The following is a 24,763-nucleotide window of genomic DNA, read 5'->3' as shown; positions in this document are numbered from 1 at the left end:
CAAATAAATCACTTCTCCCTTCATTCGTTTCTCTTGCGTGCTTGGTTAGAACAACGAGAAATTCAAACAGCACCTTCATAAACACTGTACTAGATAGAGAGGGAAAGTTGTGCCTTTTGCTCTAATCTTCTGCCCCAGCCTTCACCAGAAGACCTTCCATTCTGTCGGAAGCCAGACAGAGACCACAGTGGGTATGAAGGAACTCAGGGTCAGGACTGTCTGGAGCCCAGGATGCCACTTTGAATCTGTAGGCCGCGAGCTTCGCAACATCAAATAGTCTCATGGTTTCTTCTCAACAGGAACACGTCTGCGGTTCGAAAAGAAGCCAGGCTTATAGAACATTCCTTCAGAAAAAAACCAGAGATACACAGTGGCAGGTGACTGGTGAGTTGGGAGTCCCAGGGTTGTGTTCTGATAGGCTAGGCATGAGAGTTAGCTTTGCTCATCAGCATTGAGCCACGGGATGCTCAGATGTTCCGTCAAACATTATTTCAGGTGTGTCTGTGAGGGTAGTTTTGGATATGTCTCAGTTACTTTTCTGTTGCTGTGAGAGAGACACTTTGACTAAGGCAATTAAAAAAAAATAAAGCATTTAGCTAGGGGCTTGCTTGAAGTTTTAGAAGGTGAGTCTTGAGGATCACAGCAGGGGCCACGTGGGCAGGCAGGCAGATATGGAGCTGGAATAGTGAGTAATAGCTTCCCCCCTGTTCTGTGGGCAGGGGGAGGGGAGTGTGGAAACTGGTTCTGGTGTTGGCCTTTTAAACCTCAAAGCCCACCTCCAGTGACACCCCTACTCCAATGAGGCCACACCTCCGAATCTTTCACTGTTATCCTGTGATTTAAATGAGACTAGCCCCTAGAGGCTTATATTTTTACTTGGTGGAGTTATTTGGGGAGGAACTCACCTTCCGGGTGTGTAAAGCCCCAATAAACTCTTTCTTTCATGACAACGGCTGTCACCCTTTCAGTTGTGACCCCTTTGAGGGTTTCCTATCAGATATCTTGCATACCAGATATTTATATTGTGATTAACAACAGTAACAAAATTATAGTTATGAATTAGCATTGAAATAATTTTATGGTTGTTGCCAGGGTATGTGTTATGACAAAACCAAATCGAAAAAAAAAAAGTTGAGTATTACCTTTCTTTAATTTCTCCCTGGTACCTGAACTGCCCAGATGTGAGCAAGCAGATTCCTGCCACTATGCCTTCCCCTTCACATGGGACTGTAGCCCTTTAGACTGTGAGCCAAAATAAAACTTCCCTCCCGTAAGTTCCATTTTTTCAGGTATTTGGTCAGAACCACAAGAAAAGGTGACCAGCACATTAGATGATCAAGTTTGATAACTACTAATAAGGAGACAAGAATAGAATTAGAGGTTACTTAGAAACTGCCATTTTTCTTGTCTGGATGCTGTCTGTGTGACTTCGAACATGTTAAGCTTTTTGAGCCTCAGCTTTCCTGTCTGAAAACCAGAGACTAGAAGACTTACCTTCCATCCTCCAATAAAACCAGTGGCATTTTCATTACAATGAAATGAGTTTAAACTTTTATGTGCCTCTATGAGCGTGTTGTGTTTGTCTTACCTCACCTAAACACTTCAGGTAAGACCTGGTCCTCATGCCCAGGCACTCAGCCTCTAGAACAGTGAGAAAGTATGTATGAAAGCACTCCGGAAATGCACAGGGCCACCTAAACATTAGCTATTATTAGCATGCATGGGTATGATAATACTTGTCCTACTTACAAACTCTGCCTGCCTATGCAGATAAAGCACGGCAAAGTGATTTGAAAAGTTGAAAAGTACTGACGTAAGAACTTATTATTAGTATTATTATTGCCATCAGTGAATGAGTAATAATTAAGTTCAGTAGGGGAAAACCTAGATTCTAATTACAAGCTGCACAGAATCCTGAAGTTTAAATACCAAACTTGGGCCTCAGGTTGAGCAGCACCAGGATCCCCACTTACTTTCGATTCCACAGGGGAGCTGCATCCACAATTAATAGTCTGTTAATACTTCTGCTATTTCAGGATATCTGATCATGGAAACCGGGATTTCTTTGCAGCTTATTGGAGGCCCATTGAAATGCATCCACCTGTGAGGTGGAATGCTCTATCTGATGGGCAGCCTGACAACAGCCCTAGCCTGAAAACTTAGGGATTGCTCAGGTGGAAAAAACAGGTGGGTTATGCCCTGTGCGGTCCTTGTCTGCGGTGGACTATTCATTGTGTGCTGTGGTTTATGGAAGCCATGGTATGGTGCTGAATCCTTGAAGCTCAAGGTGGGCAAAGAACTTACAAACTATCCTCTTCAGAGCCTCTCTTTGTAGACACCATGGCCCCAGATCTTCCTGTAAGAGCACACCACAGGCTGATGGAAATGTCCAAGCTTAAAAATTCTCATGACTTGTTGTGGAGATTTTTTGCTTTAAGTGAACTGAAAGCAGAATATAGTCTTTACTGAAGCCTCAATTTGGGTAGATCATGGAATTTCCCTTTCATTTTGAAAGCAGGTTCAGTCCCCTCTTCTTTCTTACCTCTTGTGTCTTCTCTCTTTGCCCTGTAATAACACGGTCAGTACAGTTTTTAAGTTTCTTTTTTGTCAGTGTTGAATATGAAACCCAGAGCCGTCTGAGTCCTAGGCAAACTCTTGAGCCACACCTACCACTAAGCCACGCCTCCCCCAGCTCAGTACTAATTTTATTAAGTAATATTAATATTTATGTCCAGGAGAGTTGTCACACAAATTGTTTATTCTTTTGAAATATAATTCTTACAATATTATGAGTGGGTCAGATTCTCCTGTGGATGGTCAGACTCTAGGGCTCTAGAGTGGGACGTCTCTACTGTGAAAATCAGCCATGTCTCTCCAGAGACCACACTATGTGATTTGTGGAAGTTATGCCCACATCCTGAATCTCATTTTTTTGTACCTATAAATTGAGATGTTATCATAGTTGTTTCACAGAAGGTAAACATGAAAGAAATCAAGAGTGAGGGAGAAGGGACCAAACGGGGAGGCTGAGGTATGTAAATATGAACAAAAGTACAATGATATATGTGTATCAAATGTTACAATGAAACCTGCTATTGTATATGCTAACTGAAAAAAGGAATAATCAAAAATATACTAAAAATCATTCCATTATACTAACTATGAAGTCTGTTTCTACTGAAGGAATGCTGTCTGCTGGACTATTACCATTCTCCTCACATCCCATGTGATGTCATCCTAATGGTCTCAACACAGAAGAGCCAGAGGTCTTAGCACTGCAGGTCATTGCATCATCCATGATGTCCGTGATTCCAGCTATTGGCCCTTTTCCGTGAAGGCGATGTCACGAGCCGTTAACTGTCTTTGCCCCCTTGTTGCTGATTCTTGGACCTGATGGTTCTCATTCTCTCACTTCCAAAGCTCACTCCCAAATATACATATATGCATATATTTTCAGAAAGACAATGGGCGGTTCTTCCAGGAGAAAGACATGATGTGCTTCTCTGTGCATCCACAGTAAACTAAGACCAGTCAGATGCAACCCGACTTGAGATGCAACCTGACTTGAGACTTTGCTGAGCTTTGGCTTCTTATAGGACCTTTACAGCCACACTCATTATTATCTTTTATTAATATGGCTGTTCAGCCTACATGTATGTCTGTGTACCACATGTATGCTTGATGTTAGAGAAGGCCAGAAGAGGTTGCCAGATCCCTTGAAACTGGAGTTCTAAATGGTTGAGAGCAGTCATATATGTGCTGTGAATAGAACCCAGGTCCTCTGCAAGAACAACCAGAGCTCCTAACAGCGGAGACATTCATGCAGACCACACAGACTTTTTATCCTGGTGTTCACAGAAGGAAGTGACCACCATCTCCATGACCCTCTGTTTTCCTTATAGCCTACTTACATGAGTCTCAAGGTCAGGCTCACCTTGCTGTGGCTCCATAATAGTGCCTTGCAGCCAGTAGAAATTGATTACAGAGCAGCTTCATGACTGTTTTGTGAATCTGGGCTCCTCCTTTGATTAAAAGGAGCCAGTGACTCCACTAAACAGCAGGTGTCAGAATCCCTCTGAGAGAATGTTTTGGTTCCTTTCCCAGCAGAATACTTTTGAAACCCACCTGGGGGAGAAATGGAACATTCAGGGTCAGTGCCCCAGGGTTCTGAAGGAGAAAGATCCTTTGAAGAGCAGAGAGTGAAGTCTTTGGAACAGGAGGAAGGTGGGGAGGAATGGGCAGAGAGAGAAAAGGACAAGGCACCGTGCTGACATGATGACAGGTTCTACACCCTAGGTGGGTGTTTAAACCTCTACCCTGATGCTCCGACTTCGCTTCAAGTGCTCAGTATTGATGGGATCCCTCGAGGACAGGGAGAGATTGCTTTTGTGGGTGGGTAGGTCTGGAGTCTACCCATCTCTGTGACACCACAGAATCTTGAGGGATGAGTGTGGGTAGGAAAGTGACTCCGGGCTTCCTGGAGGCCATGGAAACAGAGGTCCAATGTGAAGCGTGTGGAGTAGAGTAAGTCAAGGAAATGAAGTTAATGCAAAGGGGCAGAAGGTCCCCAGCTGACCTCTGGCTTAGACTTGAGTGGAGCCTGGCACAAAGTCACGCATTTAAAATTATATCCTGCCCTGACTTTTTGTTTCCTTAGAAAAGGATATGGCAGAATTTCAAGGGGAAACTATTGATATCAGAAAGCCACGTGGGGTCACCTCATGGAAGGGCCTTTGCAAATTCCCATGTCACTCAGGCGCTAGGCCAACTTTAGAGCTTTGGCCCTGACCCTTCTCCATCTCTGTTAATATATACAGGTGACAGCTTCAACAGCCAGCGGGCATCTGGGTAATCTTCATTCCGCCTTGTGGAACTTGGATACTGCTTTCCCCCGAACACCATCACCTTTTCTTCCTCTGTTAAGCTCTGGAGGCAGGCTGACAGCAGACTGTGCAACTTCAGGAGGAGTTTGCTACAACACAGATCTGGTGTTCAGCTTCTTACCCACCTCGTTGGGAAGGGCTGAAAACCAAGAGAAAACCAGTGCATGTCTCAAGGGTGAACAGATAGGGCTTCCTGAGAAGGCCCCAGTATACTTTCTTGAAAAAGTACTCAGCTGCCTCCTCAGATTTGCTGCAGGGCAACAGCTGTATGTGTCCCTGGCAGCAAGTGCTTGTAGGGATGCAAGACTGAAAGATGGAGCCTTCTCCCCACCCCCGTGTGTGTGTGTGTGTGTGTGTGTGTGTGTCTGTGTGTGTTTCAATTTGACTTACCAGCAGCTGTTCACATATTTGGTTTCCTTTAACATTTTCCCACTGGGTTTAAGCAGAGGAGGAGTCTCTTGACCTATAATATGATATACATTAAAATTACCAGCAGAAGTTTTAAATAAAAAAAATGACCTTAAGTAATTCTCAGGTTAACGGAGAGACCGTGTCTGCAATAATAGACTATTCAGAAAATTACCAACAATGGGAATGTTACACATCAAACTCATGCCAACCCAGTTCTCATGGGAAATGCCACTACTCCGAACACATTCAGAAATAAACAATAAAAATGGAACCGAATTAAACCGAGAAACTCAAGAACTCAGACAAAAGAATACCCACAGAGAGCAAGAATATTTTTTCAAGTCCTTATTTTTCTCTCTTTTTTAAATGAAACCTTGTACCCTTTGACTGACCTCCCGACACCGTTCATCCCACACCTACAGGTAATTCCCAGTTGGTGGTGTCTGCTTTAGAGTCTGCGTGCAAGTGAAAACATGTGGCGCTTGCTTTTCCGTGCTTGGTTTATTGACTGATTTCTGTTGCTGTGGTGAGCACCGCAACTCCAGAAGGAACACGGGGAAAGGAAAAAGTTTATTTCAGTTCATCCTTCCAGGTCACAGCTCATTGTCGAGCAAAGTCAGGGCAGGAGCTCAAGCTGGAACTGAAGCAGATACCAAAGGAGAACGCTGCCTACTGGCTCGCTCCTTGCTGGCTTTTTTCTACAGCACGGATACCTGTCCTAAGAAGGGTTTCACTCCCAGTGGATGAGGCTCTCCTAAATGAATAAATGATGAAGATAGCTCTCACAGGCATGGCCACAGGCCAATCAGATCTGGCCAATACCTCAGTCGAAGTTCCCTCCTTCCTGGTGACTCTGGGTCAAGTTGACAATAAGAACTAGTACTGAGCCATATTGACCACCAGGTTAATGCACATGGTAGATGTCAGAGTTTTTTTCCTTGAAGGGGCTGAAGACGGTTTGTGGGAGTCAGTTCTGTCCTTCCACCCTGTGGGTCCTGGGGGACTGAACTCAGGTCCCCCAGGCTTGGTGCAAGTGACTTTACACACAGCAATCATCGAAAGAAACATAGATGAAATACAACCATGATTCCAACCCCCACTTTCTAGCCTTTCTCTTCTCTGTTTTCTCTGAAAACAGCTTATTACTGTCTGGTGCACACGTGTAAATTTTGAGTTTGATGCTTCATCTAATTGGTGCATGTCTGCCTAGCATATCTACATGCTTCTTCATTTCCTTTGCAATTTAGTTCAGATTTTTCCATCACAGAACTTCTGATTTAAAGTCACAAACCACAATGAACTCACCCATGATGGCAACATACAACTTCTTGTAAAGAATTATCTTTATTTATTTATTCTTTAGCAATTTTATAGGTGCATATAGTGTATCTCGATCAGATCTACCCCCAAGATCCCTTCCACTCCTTTCAAGACACTCTCAACACACCCTCTCTGGCCTGTATGTCCGCTTTATAACACTGTGAGTCCAGTTAGTGCTGTCCCCATGTCAAGAGGAGTGGTGTCATCCACATGAGCATGGGAAATCTACTTTTGATCACACTCCCAAAGAAAAATGGCTCCTCATCCCATAAGAGTCACAAACCACCAATAGCTCTTCAGTTAGGAATGGGGTCCTCTGATTCCTATCCCTGCTAAATGTTCACTGACTTAATCTTGTATGGGAGTTGTGAGGTAACTGTAGCTGCTATGAGCAAAATGAGCATGGTATGTTCAGAAGACAACGTTCCACAGCACTTCTCCCATCCTTTGGCTCTTACATTCTTTCCACTTGCTCCCTTCTGGGATGTTTCTTGAGTCTGGTGTGTGTGTGTATGTGTGTGTCTTTGTGTATGTGTGTGTGATAGATGCCCTGCTTAGAACTGAGCACTCAATGGTTACTTTTTTATTATCAGCACTTTGACTGGTTATGATTCTCTGCATTAACTACTGCCTACTGCAAAAGAGAAGCATCTCAGACCAAGGCTGAGAGCAGCACACTAGTCTATGGATATAAACATTAGTATTTGGAACGTAGTTTGACAATATGTTCATTTATCTAACCAACAGCAGTTAAGTTTCTTCTAGGGCCTGTGACCTCCCCAGCCAAAAATCTCGACCAGTTTTACAGTATAAGGCAAGAATTTCATCCTCTGGACCAGGTTTCAAATCCAGTCAGATTTGGTTAATGGTTGATTAGCCAACCATTACAGTAGTGGCATGGCCATTACAGCCAGGGGCACCTTGTTGCCTGGTGGGTTGGTATCGTTACATTATGTGGGGTCCATCACCGGGTAAAACTGTTGATGCTCCTCTACCCCTAGCAGAATGCATAGCACCTTCTAGTATCATGAAAGCTAGCCATCAAGGAGGAAGTTTTCAGTTCAGTCCCAGCTTGATTTATGTCCCTCAAGTAAAGTGTGTCTTTAGCCTTCTGGCACCCCTGTGATCAATAACTCAAGAAAGTACCCTATGCCCAGCACTGGTATTTTCATTTAATAATCCATGTCTTCTGGGGAAAAACATTGTCTACCTATGCGCGGTACTTTTGTTCAAGAGCCTTTTAAAAATTAGCTCATAAAGTCATGGAATCCTAGAAGGCCTTTTCATGTGTTCTTGGTTTTGGTTAACTCATCCTCCTCATCTTCCACATCTTCTTGCCCATCCCAACTTAAACCTTTATCCTCAGCATCCCCTCTCTGCTTTTATATCACCCATATTCTACTATTTGTTCCTCACTACAAGTTTTTATTATTATTCTTTATTCATAAATAGTGGATCTGGGCATGAGAGGCAGTTTTCTCCTGAGTGCTTTAGGAGGCAATATTTGAACCCCAACAGTGAGAGTCAATACCAGCGGTCTTCCAGGGTGCTAGATGTGTCTTTGCTTCTCCATTCTTCTATCTTCTCACAAAGCATAGCAGCTGCCATTAATGTTATGTCTCAAGGTTTTCAAAATCTCCGAAAATTTCTTCATAGAGCTCAGTCCATGCTGGTTAGTTTCACTACATGCTTGTCTCTCTCTGCCAGCCTCTCTCCCTCCAGTGATCATCCTAGTGTCAAAATCTGGAGTCTATGTCTGTTCTTGTTCTACATCTCTGGTGTTTTCCCATTTACATTGGCTCAACCTTGGCATTTAGTGGTGCAGAGCAATTGCCTTTAGCAAGTTGCCACTCTTCAATCTCTAGATTTCTTTTCTTTTCTAGAAAATGGGGGAAACCATAACTCCGTTTCAAGACCATTGCAGGGATCAGGTAACAAACATCTGCTTTTCCTGACATATGAGACCGTCCTAAGGTGTGGCTTGACTCTGGGTCTGAAAGCACATGTTATCTCTCTTCTTGAAACACTGAGCTTTGATGCTCAGCTCCAGGAAGAAACTGGTAAAACTTAAATTCCTAGCAAAGGGGATTCTGATCATATGATATATTACAAAAAAAAAAAACAGCCAAACAAACAAACAAAATATACCTAGGTAGGTAGCTGACTTCCAGCTCAGATGCTTTCAAGGACCACCTTTTGGGCACTCCTTGGATCGTAGGATATACTATGATGAATAAAGAAATAGTCCAACAGGGATTCTGGATTCTAGTCCCAGTGACCCCTAACTGGCTATGTGATTCCATTTAAAGTATTTTTCTTAAGACTTAAATTTTTATATTTTAAATGGGAAAAGCAACCCTCAAAGAACCCAACAAAATTAGAAAACTCTGCTTCCCTAAGTGGCCAGCACAAGGTATCTTGTCTATTTTAAGGTATTAAAACTTATGAGAGATTATTATAATAATTTTACAGTCTTTATCTCAATTGTGCAAAAAAGGGTCGTTTATGCAGTCTGTGATCCCATCAGTGTGAGCTTTCCAGGTACACACTGTAGGCCCACAACAGCTTCTTCCCTCCCTTTGGGAATATACTGTTTTTAGCAGCATCCTCAAGGTGTGAGAAAGCCCACGGCCAATACCTGGATCTAGAACTGAGAATGGTAACCATAGGCTATTGTGTGTTTAGTAGGATCATAACACAAACCTCAGGGGCAGAGCAGTGTCTGTAGTTATGCAGTGATCCCTAGCTTTCTCTGTTTAATCGATATATCCGTATCTACATCTCTAGAGACTTAGATACCTATATCCAAACATGCGTTTCTTTTATTTACCAATTAACTTTTTACCTTGACAGAGTTTATTGATCCAATTGCTTTCCAAATTTTTGCTTCAAGAGCTGGCTTTATTCATTTGCATTATATATAAATACCCTGTAAGGGCTGAGGACTATGCAAGTAAAGATTATTTATCTATGTGTCTGTCATCAATCACTCAATCTATCAATATGACATCTATCTATCTATCTATCTATCTATCTATCTATCTATCTACCTATCTATTATCTATCTCTATCATCTATCCATTTATCTATCTACTTATGCATGGACCATCAATCTATCTAATCTATCATTTATCTGTTTATCACCTGTCATCTGTGACCTTCCAACAGAGCCCTGGGCTGGTGACTTGGTCTTTAGCAACAAGGAACTTTAAGGACATTCAAGGTTCACACTCCAGCTAGTCCTCCATCCATCTATTTATTTGACTATCAATCGAAACTTTTACTCAACCCCCACACTCCATAGTACCTGCTAGAATCTATTCTTTTCTTTGTCTTTTGCCTGTCTTTGAATCCAACCTGGAATAGAAAGTATGGCTTTCATCCAAGAAAATGTCATTCAACTTGTTCTCGGCCAAGTGGCAGTCTAAATTTGGATCTCGCAAGGTTTTGAGAATGTCTTTCAACCTGTGGGTAATTATCTGAACTCCATCCAAATCTTCATGCTCGAAGACTCGGCTATTATTAATTGTAGCTCCTGCTCACTGGTGGTCAGTCACCTGGTTGTTTTCATTTTGCCTGAGAAATGACTTTGTACAAATTCCCTGGATTGTTTAACACCAGCTGCATGTCAGCGGGCAGCTGATGATGGGTGAACCAAGACAGGCTGGTAGCTTTCCTCTTGGCCTCTCCTGGGTCAGGGCCCAAAGATCCTGGCTTTGCATAAACCCAAATGCAGTTCGGAAGATATGCTTTCGTTAACCACTGCTTATATTATGGTCTAAGGCATAGAAGCATGATGAGAACTCTGAGCCAGAAAGCAGAGACGGGTGTGGCTGGAGACACTGTGGGCACAAGGAAGCTGATTTCCTACCCTACCTTTCTCATCACAGAAGTAGCTTTGGTTTGAGGGTTTGATTTTAGTATACCCCAAAATCACTTAGATCCCCATGTTGGAGACTTAAGAAAGGTTTTATTTCATTTGTGGCTTAGAGAGACATAAAGACAGTATGTTCTTTTCAAAGAAAAAACAACAAAACAGGTTTTTCAAGGGCTGGGCTTTTCGCCTGAAGTTTCCCACACTATCTATGAAAGGCCTTGACAAGGACAACTAATGGTTGTTTAAGGTGAAAAAGATTAAAAAAAAATTATGCAATCAATTCGTAGCTTACTATGGTCCAGGACAGTGCATGATGCTACTCACTGAATTACAAATTAGCTCTTGTGTTGGCTGATTTTGCTCATTCCTAAAACCTGCTTTGACATTTCCTCTGATACAGCTTTCTATTCCCTTCAAATTCAGGACTTTTTTTTTTTAACTTTTATTTTTATTTATTTATTTACTTTTTAACAATTTATTCGTTGTATATCCTGATTGTAGCCACCCCCTCAACTCCTCTCCATCCAACCCTCCCTCCCTCTTTCCCACATCCCCTTCCCCTCGTTCACTGACAGGGGGAGTTCTCTCCTGCCATTGGCCCATAGCTTGTCAAATATCACCAGTACTGCCTGGATATTCTTCCTCTGTGGCCTGGCAAGGCCTCATTTCCAGGGGCAAGTGATCAAAGAGCAAGCAACTGAGTTCATGACAAAAGGCAGCCCCTGCTCCCCTTACTTGGGTACCCACATGGAGACTGAGCTGCCTGTAGGGCTACATTTGAGCAGGGGGTCTAGGTCCTCTCCACACATGGTCCTTGGTTGATATATCAGTCTGTGCAGGACCCTCTGGGTTCAGATTCTTATATTTTTGGTTGTGAGCCTAGCCTTTAATGGCTGAGCCATGTCTCCAGCTGGGCTCAGATTCTTTAGCTTTATTGGTCTCCTTGTGGGGCTCCTGTCACCTCTGTATGTCCTTCTGTTCCCCCTCCCCCTCCTTCTATAAGACTCTCTGTGCTCTGCCCAAAGTTTGACCCTGAGTCTCATCATCTGCTTCTATCCCTGTTGGGTGGAACTTTTCAGAAGACCCTCTTTAGTAGGCTCCCATCCTGTTCTGTCTCTTCCACCACTTCTGGTGTCTATCCTGTTTGCCATTCTGAATGAGATTTAAGCATCCTCCCTCGGGTCTTCCTTGTTGTTTAGCTTCTTTAGGTATGTACAGTTTATATGGTTATCCTATATACATGTGTATAATACACACACACACATATCTATATCTATCTATATATATATTATACAGCTAATATCAGTTTATAAGTAAGTATATACCCTGCGTGTATGCATTATCTCACTCAGGATGATTTTTTTTTCTAGTTCCATCCATTTGCCAGAAAACATGGTTTCCTTGTTTTTAATAGCTGAGTAGTATTCCATTGTGTAAATGTGCCACAATTTCTGTAGCCATTCCTTCGTTGACAGACATCTATGTTGTTTCCAGATTCTGGCTATTACAAAAAAGCTGCTATGAACATAGTTGAACAGATATCCTTATTGAATGGTGGGGCATCTTTTGGGTATATGCCTAGGAGTGGTATAGCTGGATCTTGAGTAGTGCTATTCCCAATTTTCTGAGAAAGCACCAGATTGATTTCCAAAGTAGTTGTATAAGTTGGCACACCCACCAGCAATGGAGAAGGGTTCCCCTTTCTGCACATCCTCTTCAGCATGTATTGTCACTTGAGTTTTTGATCTTAGCCCTACTGATGGGTATAAGGTGAAATCTCAGGATCGTTTTGATTTGTATTTCCCTGATGACTAAGGATATTGAGCATTTTTTTAAGTGTTTCTCTGCCATTTTATATTCCTCTGTTGAGAAATCTCTACTTAGCTCTGTACCCCATTTTTTATTTGGATTATTTGTCAAGGAAAATGGATGAGAAAAATGTTTGCTGACAGTTCTCTTTATGATTGAGGGTACAGCATGGTAGGGCAGAGAATGGTGGGCATTGCACATTCTCTTTTAACAAGGTATATATTCCAAAGGGTCTAGCCATTCACATTTGGCTATAAAGTTGATAAATGGCTGACTTCCATTCGGAACATTTTTAATGGCAGTTCAACTTGTGTCTGAGAGTTGGGGCTAGGCAGAACCTTTGGAAAAACTCATCTAAAGATTCTGAAGAGTAGATTGATGAAGGTAAATTTTAAAGTTTAGAATACAATTGCTTGACAAAGCAGTCCTTTGCTAATTCCTCTTTGCTCAACTGGATGAGTTATCACAAATTTAATTTGTTTTCTCCAAGTATCAAATTTATCAATGAGGCAATAAAGCAGAAAAGGGTCTTGCCAGACTTTGAGCACCATCTCAGCTGAGGTGCCAAAGCCTACAGGAGTACTCTCCTTAAGGGATGGGGCAGAAGGGTCAGGGTGACCGTGCTAGGAAGGGGCTGTGTTCTTGAGTTGGAAAACGCCACATGAGAAATGGCTCCCTTTCCCTAAGGGGCTCTCGGAGAGAGAATCATAAACACAGGCCCTTGGAACAGACTCCCTGGAAAACCACTTATTGCTGTAGCAGCATGGCTTGGCTTTGGAATCTTGTCTCCCAGCTCTAGTTCCAATTAGTTCTGCCCCATTCAAACAGTGGGGTCATGTCCCCACCAGGGTGTTGGAGATTCAGCATACCTTGTAGAGGCAAAGGCAGATATTAGTACAAGACTCCCTTTGTGTCCTTTGTATGGACTCCACATTCTTCAGCAACATATTTGGAGGCATGCCAGAGCCCCATATGGGTGTATCAAAAACGTCTCATCTTGTTCAACTAGGAATGAGCTAACATTGGATCTTAGACTAATAGAGTCTTGTAACAATGAAACATTTTTAACTGGAATGAAAGCCCAATAGTAAGGAAAGAGGGAGAGGCTGATAGGGGAGAGACAGAGGGAGAAGAAGTCGGAGGGAGAGAAGGAGACAGAGACAGGTACACATAGAGGGAGAGAGACAGATTTTGTCACAACACAGGATGAAGATATCCTGGACCATCACTTTCAACATCTTCTTCCTCCACAGAAGAAGCATTGCTTGGAGGTTTCTGGGCACACAGCACAGGGAAAGAGGTTACCTTGTCTCAAACTCCTTCCTTCAGAGGCTGTAGACAGGAAGAGAGAGTCCTAAACATCCATCATCATGGGGTTGGAGAAATGGATCAATGGTTAAGAGCACTTGCTGTCTCTGAGAGATATGTCTAGGCTAATATAAAGCATATCTTAATAAAAAGGAATGGGTTTACAGAATGTGATACCTAATAAATAGAGTGACAACTCTGTTTTACAATGTTCTTTCGTATATGGTCTAATAGAAGGCTGGCTTCTTCATATCTGCTCTTGCAGTATAGTGTTTGCATTGATAAGAACCCTGCATGAGGCTTTTGGAAAAAGATGAATCCTTTTTCAGATAATGGTTACCCTCCTTTGATACATCACCAAAGCTCAACAATATAGTTCTGAAGGATTAGCACAATGGGGACTATTAAACCACATCAGTGAATTTTTCTACAGCAAAAAATTGAAGTCTACTTGGTTTATTGTATATTTCAGATACAATTTAATTCATACATGACTTTATAATTTTTCTCCAGTGATTATTTGAGCTATATTAGTTCATCGAGTCATGAACATCTTTCAGTGGTTGGTTGGTTTTATTTAAAAACATCTAATTTATTAATCACTAATCTCATACGAAAAGGCATACATAACAAATGCTGTGGTCATTTCTCTCTAAGTAGCAGGTTCACCTCTTTGGCTTTCAGGAAAGTGTCTTTCAAATACACAGATCCAAAACCACACAGTGTTCCGGCGGGCCTTTTTCCTTATTAAGTAAAATGTCACAGTTTTTATGTGATCTGAGCTCTTAGCTGAACCATACTAACGATTCTCCTGAGTTGACTGAGTCTCTGGCTGCAGCTGGTGAACGTGATACAAAGTCCCCCTCTTCAAACACCCGATAGTAAAATGCTGTGAACTTCAGAGGCCAACACTTCAGGACTTTGCCATTTTCTCTTGCCTTATCAAGACTCTTCCCCAGATCAAACGGGCACCTTTCCTCCCTGCAAGTCAGTAGTATTGAGTGTGAGTGACTCAGGCACAGAGCTCCGCGTCGTGTCTTTGACGCTGCTAAGTACATAGCAATCCCGACCGTCGGTATGAATGTGAATACAGTTGGTCTAGGATAAAACATGAGATGTTTAAAAGTTGTTCGACCCTTCAAACAGTTCAGTGCTACTTATGTTTGCTGCCAAGCGTTTATATAAGTCGTCTCCTTTGATCCTCAATTGGTGCAAGCTAAGCCATGTGGCTCACTTGAATTCGTTGTAAACAAAAGTGCATTTCTGCAGAGGAGATGCTAGCTCAGTTTACGTGTTTGCAGACCAATCCTTTCTTTTAGGAAGTAGCAGGGTTATGTACCCAGCTTTTTATCTAGCGAGTGTCAACTGTGCAGTCTCAGTAACTACTTTGCTTCTCCAGTCCAACGCTGGATCTTGGAATGACACCACAGTATCACTGATGCCTTGGCATTATCCCAGAGTGTCCCACTGCTTAAAACACTATCGCACGGTGTCCCCCTGCACAAGATACACTCTTTTATATTTAAAGGAGAGGGGAAGGGGGAACAAGGGTTCTGTATTGGTGGCCTTAGCTTCTCCGAGTAGGAGAACAAAAGAGAATTTAAAGACAAAATTCCTACTCAGAAACTAGGCTGTATTTAGCTTCAGAGAATCTAGTGTATCGTTGAAAGTCAGCGCTTCACTATAAAAGATTTCCTGCCTGAATCAAGTTCCACTGAAAGCTGGAAACACCTGATAACTATGGGTTAGTGTGAAGCCTTTTCATGGCAAAGGGGAAAAGGCATCTGAAAGTTCCTTTCCAACTTCTGAAATGGCACATGTCTAGCTCCTGTCTTTTCAAACGCTCTCTTAAATAATGGGCATATATATTTCTTGATCACTTTTCTTTTACCCAATAACTAATTCTCGTCTCCTGTTTGCCTATTTCATCACTTGAGGGTTCAGATCTAGACAAGACAGTTATACCTTTCTAAAGCTCAAAGAGCATTGAGGAAGAGGGCTAGGAAGAATGTAGGAGCCATAGGATGGGAAGAGGGGCTGGAGAATAGCATCCCTTCTAGGCAAGACAGAGCCGTGACATAAAGCATAGTAGCTCTGATGCCACAGAAGTCAGGCCTCCTAACAACAAGGTCTGGCGGAGAAGAGATCTTGAGGCCAGTTACCCATTACTGATATGTTGGCAAGCAGCAAATTCTGGGAGATGAGGAGGCATAATGCCCAGTTCTTTACCTATTTAGTTAACTGGAGTCAGTCTGGACTCTGTAGGATACTAAAAAAAAAAAAAAAAAAAAAAATAACAAGTAGAGGAAAGAGATTTTTTTTTTTCAGGGAGGAAGAGAGAGCATTATAAGGCTAGGAGAAAGAATAAGAGAGAGTAGGTAGGGTGGAAGGGAAAAAAACATTGGTGTACATGTGTGAAATTGAAAAAGAACAGAATTTACTAATAAAAGAAAATAAAAATGCTATAACCAAATAATAAAACCTGAAGCAGCTCAGCCTGGTAGAAAAGCCCCAGTGACGGGTGTTCCTGGGACAGCCACCACGGCAGCCAGGCAGCCGCAGTCACAGGTGGCTATTGAATTTCGGAAATGCAGCTGGTACAGCTGATGAGTTGAGTACTTTAATTCTCCTGAAACTTAAGTAGTGGCGCAAGGATTGTGTCTGCTATATTTGTTAGCGCATCTATAGCAGTCTTAAGCTCCGGCCGGTCTTCCCAGCTGCTTCTCTCCTCCGTACACCAGAAAACATTGGTTTTTAGTAGCTCATCTTTCCTCGAAGGCAGTTACTCATGATGTTTCCTTACTTTGTTGAAGTGCTGTTTGTCCTTCAAGCTGCCATTTCACGGCCACGCGAACTTTTCCCAGCAAGTGAGATTTCCCCTGTACCGCACAGAACCCTGTTTATGTTAGAACGCAGGCTCCGCTATGTTGTCTTTATGTAGTTGACAGGTTGGTCTCTCCCTTCCACTAACCAATGCAGTTGCTATTGCATTTACAGCGACCTAAGTTTAAGGTAATTAAAGTTAAACGAAATAAAGTATTCACCAGCTTCAAGTGTCAGTTTAGGACATCAATGGCTCCTGGATTGGATAGTACAGATGTACACTATTTCCATCATTGCAAAGTTGAATTGTCTATTAACTGTACAATACAATATCAACAAATGATAGTCATCATGCCACTCAGAAGGTCAGCATTTAGAGGTTATTAGAGCCTTATGATATCAGGCCACAGCAAGTTAAAAAAAAATAATAGGGGTTTTAGGCACAATTCCATGCTAGCAGGTGAATAGTAGAACTAAAAACCAGTTGCTGAGTTACAAAAATAAGATATTGAAAAGCAGGACTCACCAGAGGCCATTTTGTGGTAAGAATAACCAGAGGTTAGATACTGGATGAGTAAAAAAAAAAATCAGCCTGAAAAGCAAAACAAACAAACAAACAAAACAAAAAACCAACACCACCACAACAACAATAACAAGAAAACACCCAAAAAAACTTGCCAGGATAAAATATGGACACAAAGTTTGTAAATAAAAGGGTTTTCCCTGTCAAGTGTTCCCTAAATCTGTAGTAAATTATGGGGAAGTTTAGAGTGGTTACCGAAGCCATGGCTTCTGTTAGAGAGAGGACAACGTTCACTATTTTTGTGAAATAAAATGGGACAAGATGTAAGTAGAAATTATGTATTTTAGATATAACATGTCTAAGTTATAAGTAACTGTCCTGGTTAGCTTTCACTGTCAGACTTGACATAATTTAAAATTATCTGGGAAGAGAATTTCATTTGAGAAATTGCCTAGATCAGGCTGGCCTAGGCATGGGCATGTCTATGAGGGGTTGTCTCGATTGTTAATTGATATGGGAAGGCCCTATTCACCGTGGGTGGCCCTGCATGTAGGTGAGCCTGAACTGTATAAGAAAGTTCTTGCTGTGTTTCTTTGGCTGTGAGATGTGTTCCTTGGTTGGAGGCAATTCCATGTAGAGTAGCAAGAAAGGATCCATACATTTATTCTCTTTCTGCTCCTGACTGTGGGTGCGATGCTTTATATCCATGCCCTGACATTGTCTCAGTGATGGACTGTATCCTGGAACCAGAAACCAAATAAACCCTTTATCTCTGAAGGTGCTTTATGTCAGGATATCACGTCACACCAATGGCAATGAAACTAAGACAGTCACATATACATTCAGGAGAAATAGTCAAGGCTGTAATGAATGGCTATACCTGTCAGCATGTCCACAGTGAGAGAGAAAAACACAAAGATAAATAGATATCCCTCATGGTAATCCTGGTGCTATGAACAAGGTGAGGCTCATCAGTAAGAGTGATTCTTTCTGCTCTGCTTGTACTGGCTGCATTCTTCCCCGTATGAAAGCACAGTTTGCTGAGGGGGGATGGGCACAATGCTGTATGTCATGTAGAGGAGTAGATGTCTACCAATAAATGTGCTTCCTCTAATCTGAGCTTGACTCTTCATCACAGACCATTATGATCTCTCTAAATTCCCAGCTCTAGACAAATCTCATCTGGAGGTAGCTGAGTGACTTTAATCATTAGACAATCACTCAACCAGTGTTGGTAGAACATTTGGATACATGCTCATTCTCAGATGCTTTGGAACTGAGTATATATATCTGCTTCTCAAATACTTAGAACATCTTTTATTATTTTTATGTTTGCATGTGTATGAGCACATGAGTATTTGTATGTGTGTTTGTGCTTGTGTATGTGTAGGAGGCCTGAAGTTTACATCTTCATTGACCACTCTCTGCTTTACTATTTGAGGCAGGTCCTCTTGAACTCAGGGCCCACTAATTCCAGCTAGTCTAGCTAGCCAGCTTACCCTCGGGGCTCCCTGTCTTTGTCTCTCAAATGCTGGAATTATAGACAGCTGCTTTGCCTCCTCTACTTTTATGTGGATTATCTGGGATTCTGGAGTCTACTCTCCATGCTTTCACAGCCAGCACCTTATCCACGTAACCATCTTTTTGGTCCTATTTATTTTACTGTGTGGTATATGTGTGCATACATGATCATGTGTGTTCATGCATGTGCACATGGGAGGTCAGAGGTCAACATCGTGTGCTTTCTTCTACCACTCTCCACCAGATGTTTTGACATATGTATTTTACTGAATTTGGATATCACTGACTGCCTAGTTTGGTGCTGGGTATCTCCCTGTCTTTATCCTCTCCCTAGTGCTAGAAGCACAGATACACAACTTTTACATCTGGGTATGCTAGGGATCTATTCTCAGGTGCTCATGCTGATGCAGCAAGCATCACCAAACCATCTCCCCAACCTCTAAAATTTTTAAAGGAAAAAAATATACTTAAAATTATCGTACCACCCAATATGGCATGTTAAAAATGACGTGAATAATGCAGACATTAAGTGCTGGGCCAGTGCATAGGCGGAACGTTTTCCAGTTATTAGAATCCAGCTGTTGGGATTAACCAGCATAGAGATGCCCCAAGGGGAGAGTATCAGGTCTGGTTTAGGGGGCCTTAACTCTTAGGTCATTCCAGGAACCTGACTCCAGTGAGAATTTCCCTGGCTGTCGCGTTCTTTCCTAGCAGACAATTGGTAAGTGGACTATACTGTAATTCAGACGCTAGCAGCTTGACACTGTCACAGACCATGTATTTCTTTCTCCTCTCTGACTGTGAATTGGGTCCTTTGAGAAGCTGTAGAAATTCTTCAGGTTCAGAAAGTGCTGTTATTGCATTCAGTTCTTGCATTTGATCCCCTGTTTTCTTATTAGTTACGTGCTTGGGAAAAATTTAGGATTCTCACACTATGCTGGTACTAAGTAGACATTCAGAGAAAGATCTGACTTAGGAGGAGCTCTCTCTCTCTTCGCATTAACGGTGATAACCTGGTGGACTGAGAGACAAACCCACAAAATAGGCATGTGCTTAGAGACTGCTCCCTGAGAGGGCCTCATGCTCAAGCTAGTTGCCACTGAGCCTTGAGGAACTCATTACAGTTATCAATAAGCATGTGCCTACTAGTTCATATACAACTCTGGCATCTTGTCAGGTGTCAGGTGACCCTGGACTTTGCCTCTCTCTCTCTCTAGAGTATGAAAGGTGCACACAGTCCTACTCTAAGAGTTGGATTTGGGGAGCATGTTTTCTTCTCTTACACAAATCAACCTTGGCTCTTGGATTTTAACCCTTTTTCCCCTTCTGTTTGTTCTAGGGCATCTGGGAGCAGAAGGTGGGTTGACATTACTTTGTGCATTTAATGAGTTCTTCAGAATTGGTTTTATTATTTTAGCTTCTAGCAACAGGTTCCTGTAAGCACAGAAGAGAGCCTAGAAATGCTCTGTAATTCATTAACCTACAATTCTTTAACGTATGGTTTTAAGGTTAACATCATAAAACGGTTTATTGGGAAGGGCTGAATTCATATTAAATATCCAGCTAACTTAGCAATTACGGTCCTGCTATCTCATACAAGAGAGTAAAGAATACTAAAGCATGATGAAGGAATTAGGTGTGCCCTGGCCTTGCATGCATCATCTTCATTCTTGGGTTCTGTTGAATCCTCTGTCTCCTTTGGTAGAGCCCGTGATAGGTATTCTGGATTGTATTCAAGCCTACTTGGGGACGCACTTTTCAATTAGGATTTTAAAATTATTTTAATTATGTGTATGAGGGGGTCTATGTGGCTGAGTGCAGTGTCTATAGAGGCTAGAAGAGGGCACTGGATTTTTTTTCTGAAGCTGGAGTAATCGGTTGTTGTAAGCCACCCAAGTGGGTGCTGGGAACCAAACTCTAGTCCTCTGAAAGAGCAGTATGTGTTCTTAACCATGGAGCCATATCTGCAGCCGCCTTGATTGAAATTTTTATTTAAATTACCTCTTGGCATGCAACTGTTCAAAATTCATGCTTAAAGTACAGAGATAATTAAAACTACAGCTTCGAAATCAGGCTCTCTGGGCTTGAATTTGGGTGTCTGTTTTAAAAATTCCATGATCTTGACCACCTGAAGCTCTGTATGCCTCCATGCCTGAAACAGATATAAGAATAGAAATATACCTGTAGAGTATATATACCTGTAGAGTATATATAGAAATATACCTGTAGAGTAACAGAGAGGAGGAGATAAAACAGCTATGTGCTTACATTCTGTGTGATGTCAACATTAGCTCTAAGCCATGCTAACACTTCCTGCTTCATCCTGCAGCTGACACACTGGCCCCAGGGCCATCCAATTCTTCCCTAGTCTTATCAAACATCTGCCACAGCTCTGGTGACTCGGGAAAGACTTCTCTGATTTGTTCTGCATTCTGTGACATCTCCGTGGGAGAGCTTCTTGTTCTTGCTTTTGGTAGAAAGAAGATATTCTATAGAATGAGTAAGAGATGAAAAAGCATTTTTTTCTCCCAAACACCATGTACATTTAAGTATTTTTTTTTCTAAACCAAGTTGGACCATCACTTGAATGGTGGAGCCTGAGGAATTTGGTTTCCTGGTTGCTTCACGTTGCATGTGGGTCCTGTATGCAGGCTGCTTCTTAAACTGCTGCAATGACTCATCCGTTTTACGATTCAACAGTTGCTGCATAGCCCTTTCCTCCAGACTAAAGCATTTCCTCCTTTGGGGAGGATGACTCATATGACTCAGGAAGTCAACAAAATTTACAAGACCCAGGGAACTAGAGAAGTTGCAAGAGTCATCCCACAGATACCCGATGTAAAAGCACGCAGTGGGCAATGCTGAGGCCAGAAGACACTGGTGGGAGCTGACTGTGGATTGCACAGGGACCTTCAGCATTGCAGCTTTCATGACTCATGACCCATGCTGGGCTTTTCGATGAGGTGGCCACCTTTTTGTCACCCATGATCCTGTAAGTAACTGCTATGATTCATTGCTTCAGCAAATAGTTTTGGGTGGATTATTCCCTGCTCTGGTCTGTTATCAGTGTTCCATCTTGGGAGAGCAGATATTTGCTCATGTTTCCCTGGGAGCAGTCACACTGCCTTTCTCCATCAAACTAGGATACTTGGCAAAATTCTCTACTGTCTCCAGGCAAAACTAGGGAGATGATGATGCTTGGGAATAGCTTTTGTCTCCCTTTCCTGAGTCTCTTGGCCCCCAACATGCCAGGATTAAGTGCCATTAAATTAAATTAGGCAGAATTCTGAGTTCTTCAAAGCCCCCTAGACTGTATCATATTCTGATCAAAGCATCTTGTCCAGCAGTCAACATGTTTTCCTTCTTTCCCGAGGAGATTTTGCACAAAGAGCAAAAAGAAATGACAATACTGAAGTGAGCCAAGGAAACAAAGGCACGAATGCACGTGACTGCTTCTTCCATGCCCTTAAATGCTGTGCATTCCCATTTGTCCCATCCCCAGATGAAGGAAGTCCCATGCAGCAGAGGGATTTTGACTATGTTTCAAGTAGTGAACCCACAGGCTCACAGAGATGAAAGAACTTTTCCAAAATCACCCAAATGGAATTCACCCTCTCCCTTAATCCCTTGAGTCAGAGTCTGTAAAAAAAATCCTGGAACTCTCCGTATTTTACCTGGGCTGAACTAGCAAGGTATAGTAATCTCCCTGTTTGCCGACCTGGTTCTACATCCTGTAGCATTGGGGTTATGGGCACATGCTGTGGATAGTGGGGATCCAAGCTCAGGGCCTCACATCTCCCCAGCCTGAGCTAGGGTTTTGGATACCAAACTTCTCAGAGTACCTTGGACACACTCACCTGTTGGGTGAGCGACTGGGTAGCCTGCCTTTTCTGTCTGCCTGGAGTACACCTGCGGCTGAAACAAACCAGAACTGACATTTCCCGAACAACAGAGTGTGCTGGCCGTTTCTGCGGCGTTTTCATCGCACGAGTTGTTACGTACTCCGCAGAGATGGCTTGACGCACATAGGGAAGCACACCACATGCCAACATCATTCTGCTTACATAAACAACTGGAGCATCCTTGGGTTTGGGAGCCCACATCGAGTCCTGGAAGCAACCAGTCCTCAGCAGACCCCTGGACCACTGTCCTCACACGGCAGCCGAGGCTCAGAGGGATAGACCCGTAGGTAATTTGTTCACTAGACGTCTGATTTTCCTTGGTCAGCTGTGCGAGGTCACACCAGAAAGGGTTAACAGACGGCCTGCAGTTCCTTCAGCAAAGGCTGCTGACTTCCTTACAGTGAAATAATAAAGCACCAAATTGGAGCGAATTTGCTACTGTGACACTAATACCACCCCAGGCTATTAGCGGATTAGATGAGCACAAAGCTTTTAGGAGGCACCTCCGCGGCACTGGAGGGTGATTCAGCATGTCTGGTGGTGGGAGGGTGGTCGTTAATTGGAACTGGAGGGAAGGAGCCAGGTTTGGCAGATCAGGTTTAAACGGGAGGATTGTCTGCCAGGGACTTTTGTTCTCTCAGAGAGTCCTGCTCTGCTCACTCTGCCTGAAGCGCCTTGCTTTGTCATCGCTCCCACCCTAACCCCCAAGTTTAAAATTTCATTCCGGCATGGGTAAGACAGCTGACTGCAACCTTTGCCCTCCTCTCCCCCAACTCTCCATGTTCATGAATTTTCTGGAACCATGCTATACTTCTGGTCATTTCTTTCTGCAGCCAATGCTGTTCTCGGTTATTTTCCTTCTCCACATAGGGCAATGGTGAAACCCAACTTCGTGTGGCCAACTGGTTAAACACAGCAGGTGTTTCTCCGGTCCCTATTGAGCTGGAGGGAGAGAGAATGTGGTAGCTGGACACCTAGGTTCAAGGGCTGCCCCCGGCCTAGGTTTGTCCTTTATAAAATGTGAACTATAAAAATAATATTTTAAAGAGAATTTGGGAGAAGTCATAAAATAATCCTATCTCAGTATCTCCTCTCAACATTAATTTAAGGTTTATTATTACTATTGGTATGTTTTTGTATGTGTGTGTGTGTGTGTGTGTGTGAGAGAGAGAGAGAGAGAGAGAGAGAGAGAGAGAGACAGAGAGAGAAACAGAGAGAGAGAGAAAGGAGTGGGGTGGGTGGGTGTAAATCATGGTGCATGTTTGAAGGTCGGAGGACGACTTTACCTGTTGAGCCATCTCCCTGTCCCTCTCCTCAACATTTATGTGACATAAGTGTCACAACATCCATGAAGCTTTTTAGTAAAAGTAAACAAACAAACAAACAAATAAATATATAAGAAATCTCCAATTTTTTTTTTTTTTCCTATCATTCTCATCGTGTCCACAGAGACACTTCCTCCTTCAAGGCTGTTTGCAGGAAATCTTTGCATGACCACTGCACGTAGGCCAGGTGGAGTAGACAAAGGAGCAGACAGCACAGCAGTGTGACCTTGGGGCCTTTAACACGATCTCAGGAAAGCACATCTTTGCTTTGAGAGTTGACATCTCCAGGCTTAAAAGTCATGCTTGATATACAAGGTTACCATGGAGACTAGGGTGATAATGTCTGAATGATGCTTTCCACAGAGCCTTGCTCACTGCAGGGAACCCTATCACATGGCTTTCTACGTCTTTTACTCTCTTAACAACTTTAACATACATTTATTTTTGTATGTGTATACATGGGTGTATGCGTGTGCTTATCTGCTAGTGCCAAGGCAAATGGAAGGCAGAGGACAACTTCTGGAGTCAGTTTTCTCCTCCTACCACGTGGGGCCTATGAATCAAACTCAGGTCATTAGACTTGGCAGCAAGCATCTTTACCCACCCAGCCATCTTGTTCCCTGTCTGTCCCTCCATTTATACAATTTTATTTTTCTTTTCCCATTCATCTTTACAGGATCCAGAAAAGAAGGGTTTGCAAAATAGGTTTTGAAAATGGCAGGGGCTGGTCAGCTTTCCTCTCATTAAAAAAATCGTGTTAGCAGAGTCCAGTTGCTGATAAGGGACCACAACTCGATGAACAATCTGGCCCTTTAGCTTCTACTTTCACCAGAAGTTTAGAGGTTCCTTTGTCTAATATTAAGAGATTTCACATCAGGTTCTTCTGGGGAGAGTATTTCCTGTTAGAGAAAGATCTCTTTTGTTTCCAACTGTGATAATTTAATCCCCTCATTTTCTTTGTTTCTGTATCTAGAATTCCTTCTCCGTCTTTTTAACCTCTTGGATTGGTTGTCTTAGCTTCCTGCCTTGAATTTATTCTCCCTGTTTTATTTACAGAAGAC

This window comes from Meriones unguiculatus, chromosome 9 (genome assembly GCF_030254825.1).
Source record: "Meriones unguiculatus strain TT.TT164.6M chromosome 9, Bangor_MerUng_6.1, whole genome shotgun sequence".
In the NCBI taxonomy this organism is placed as follows: Eukaryota; Metazoa; Chordata; class Mammalia; order Rodentia; family Muridae; genus Meriones; species Meriones unguiculatus.
Note: the sequence above shows the minus strand (reverse complement) of the source record.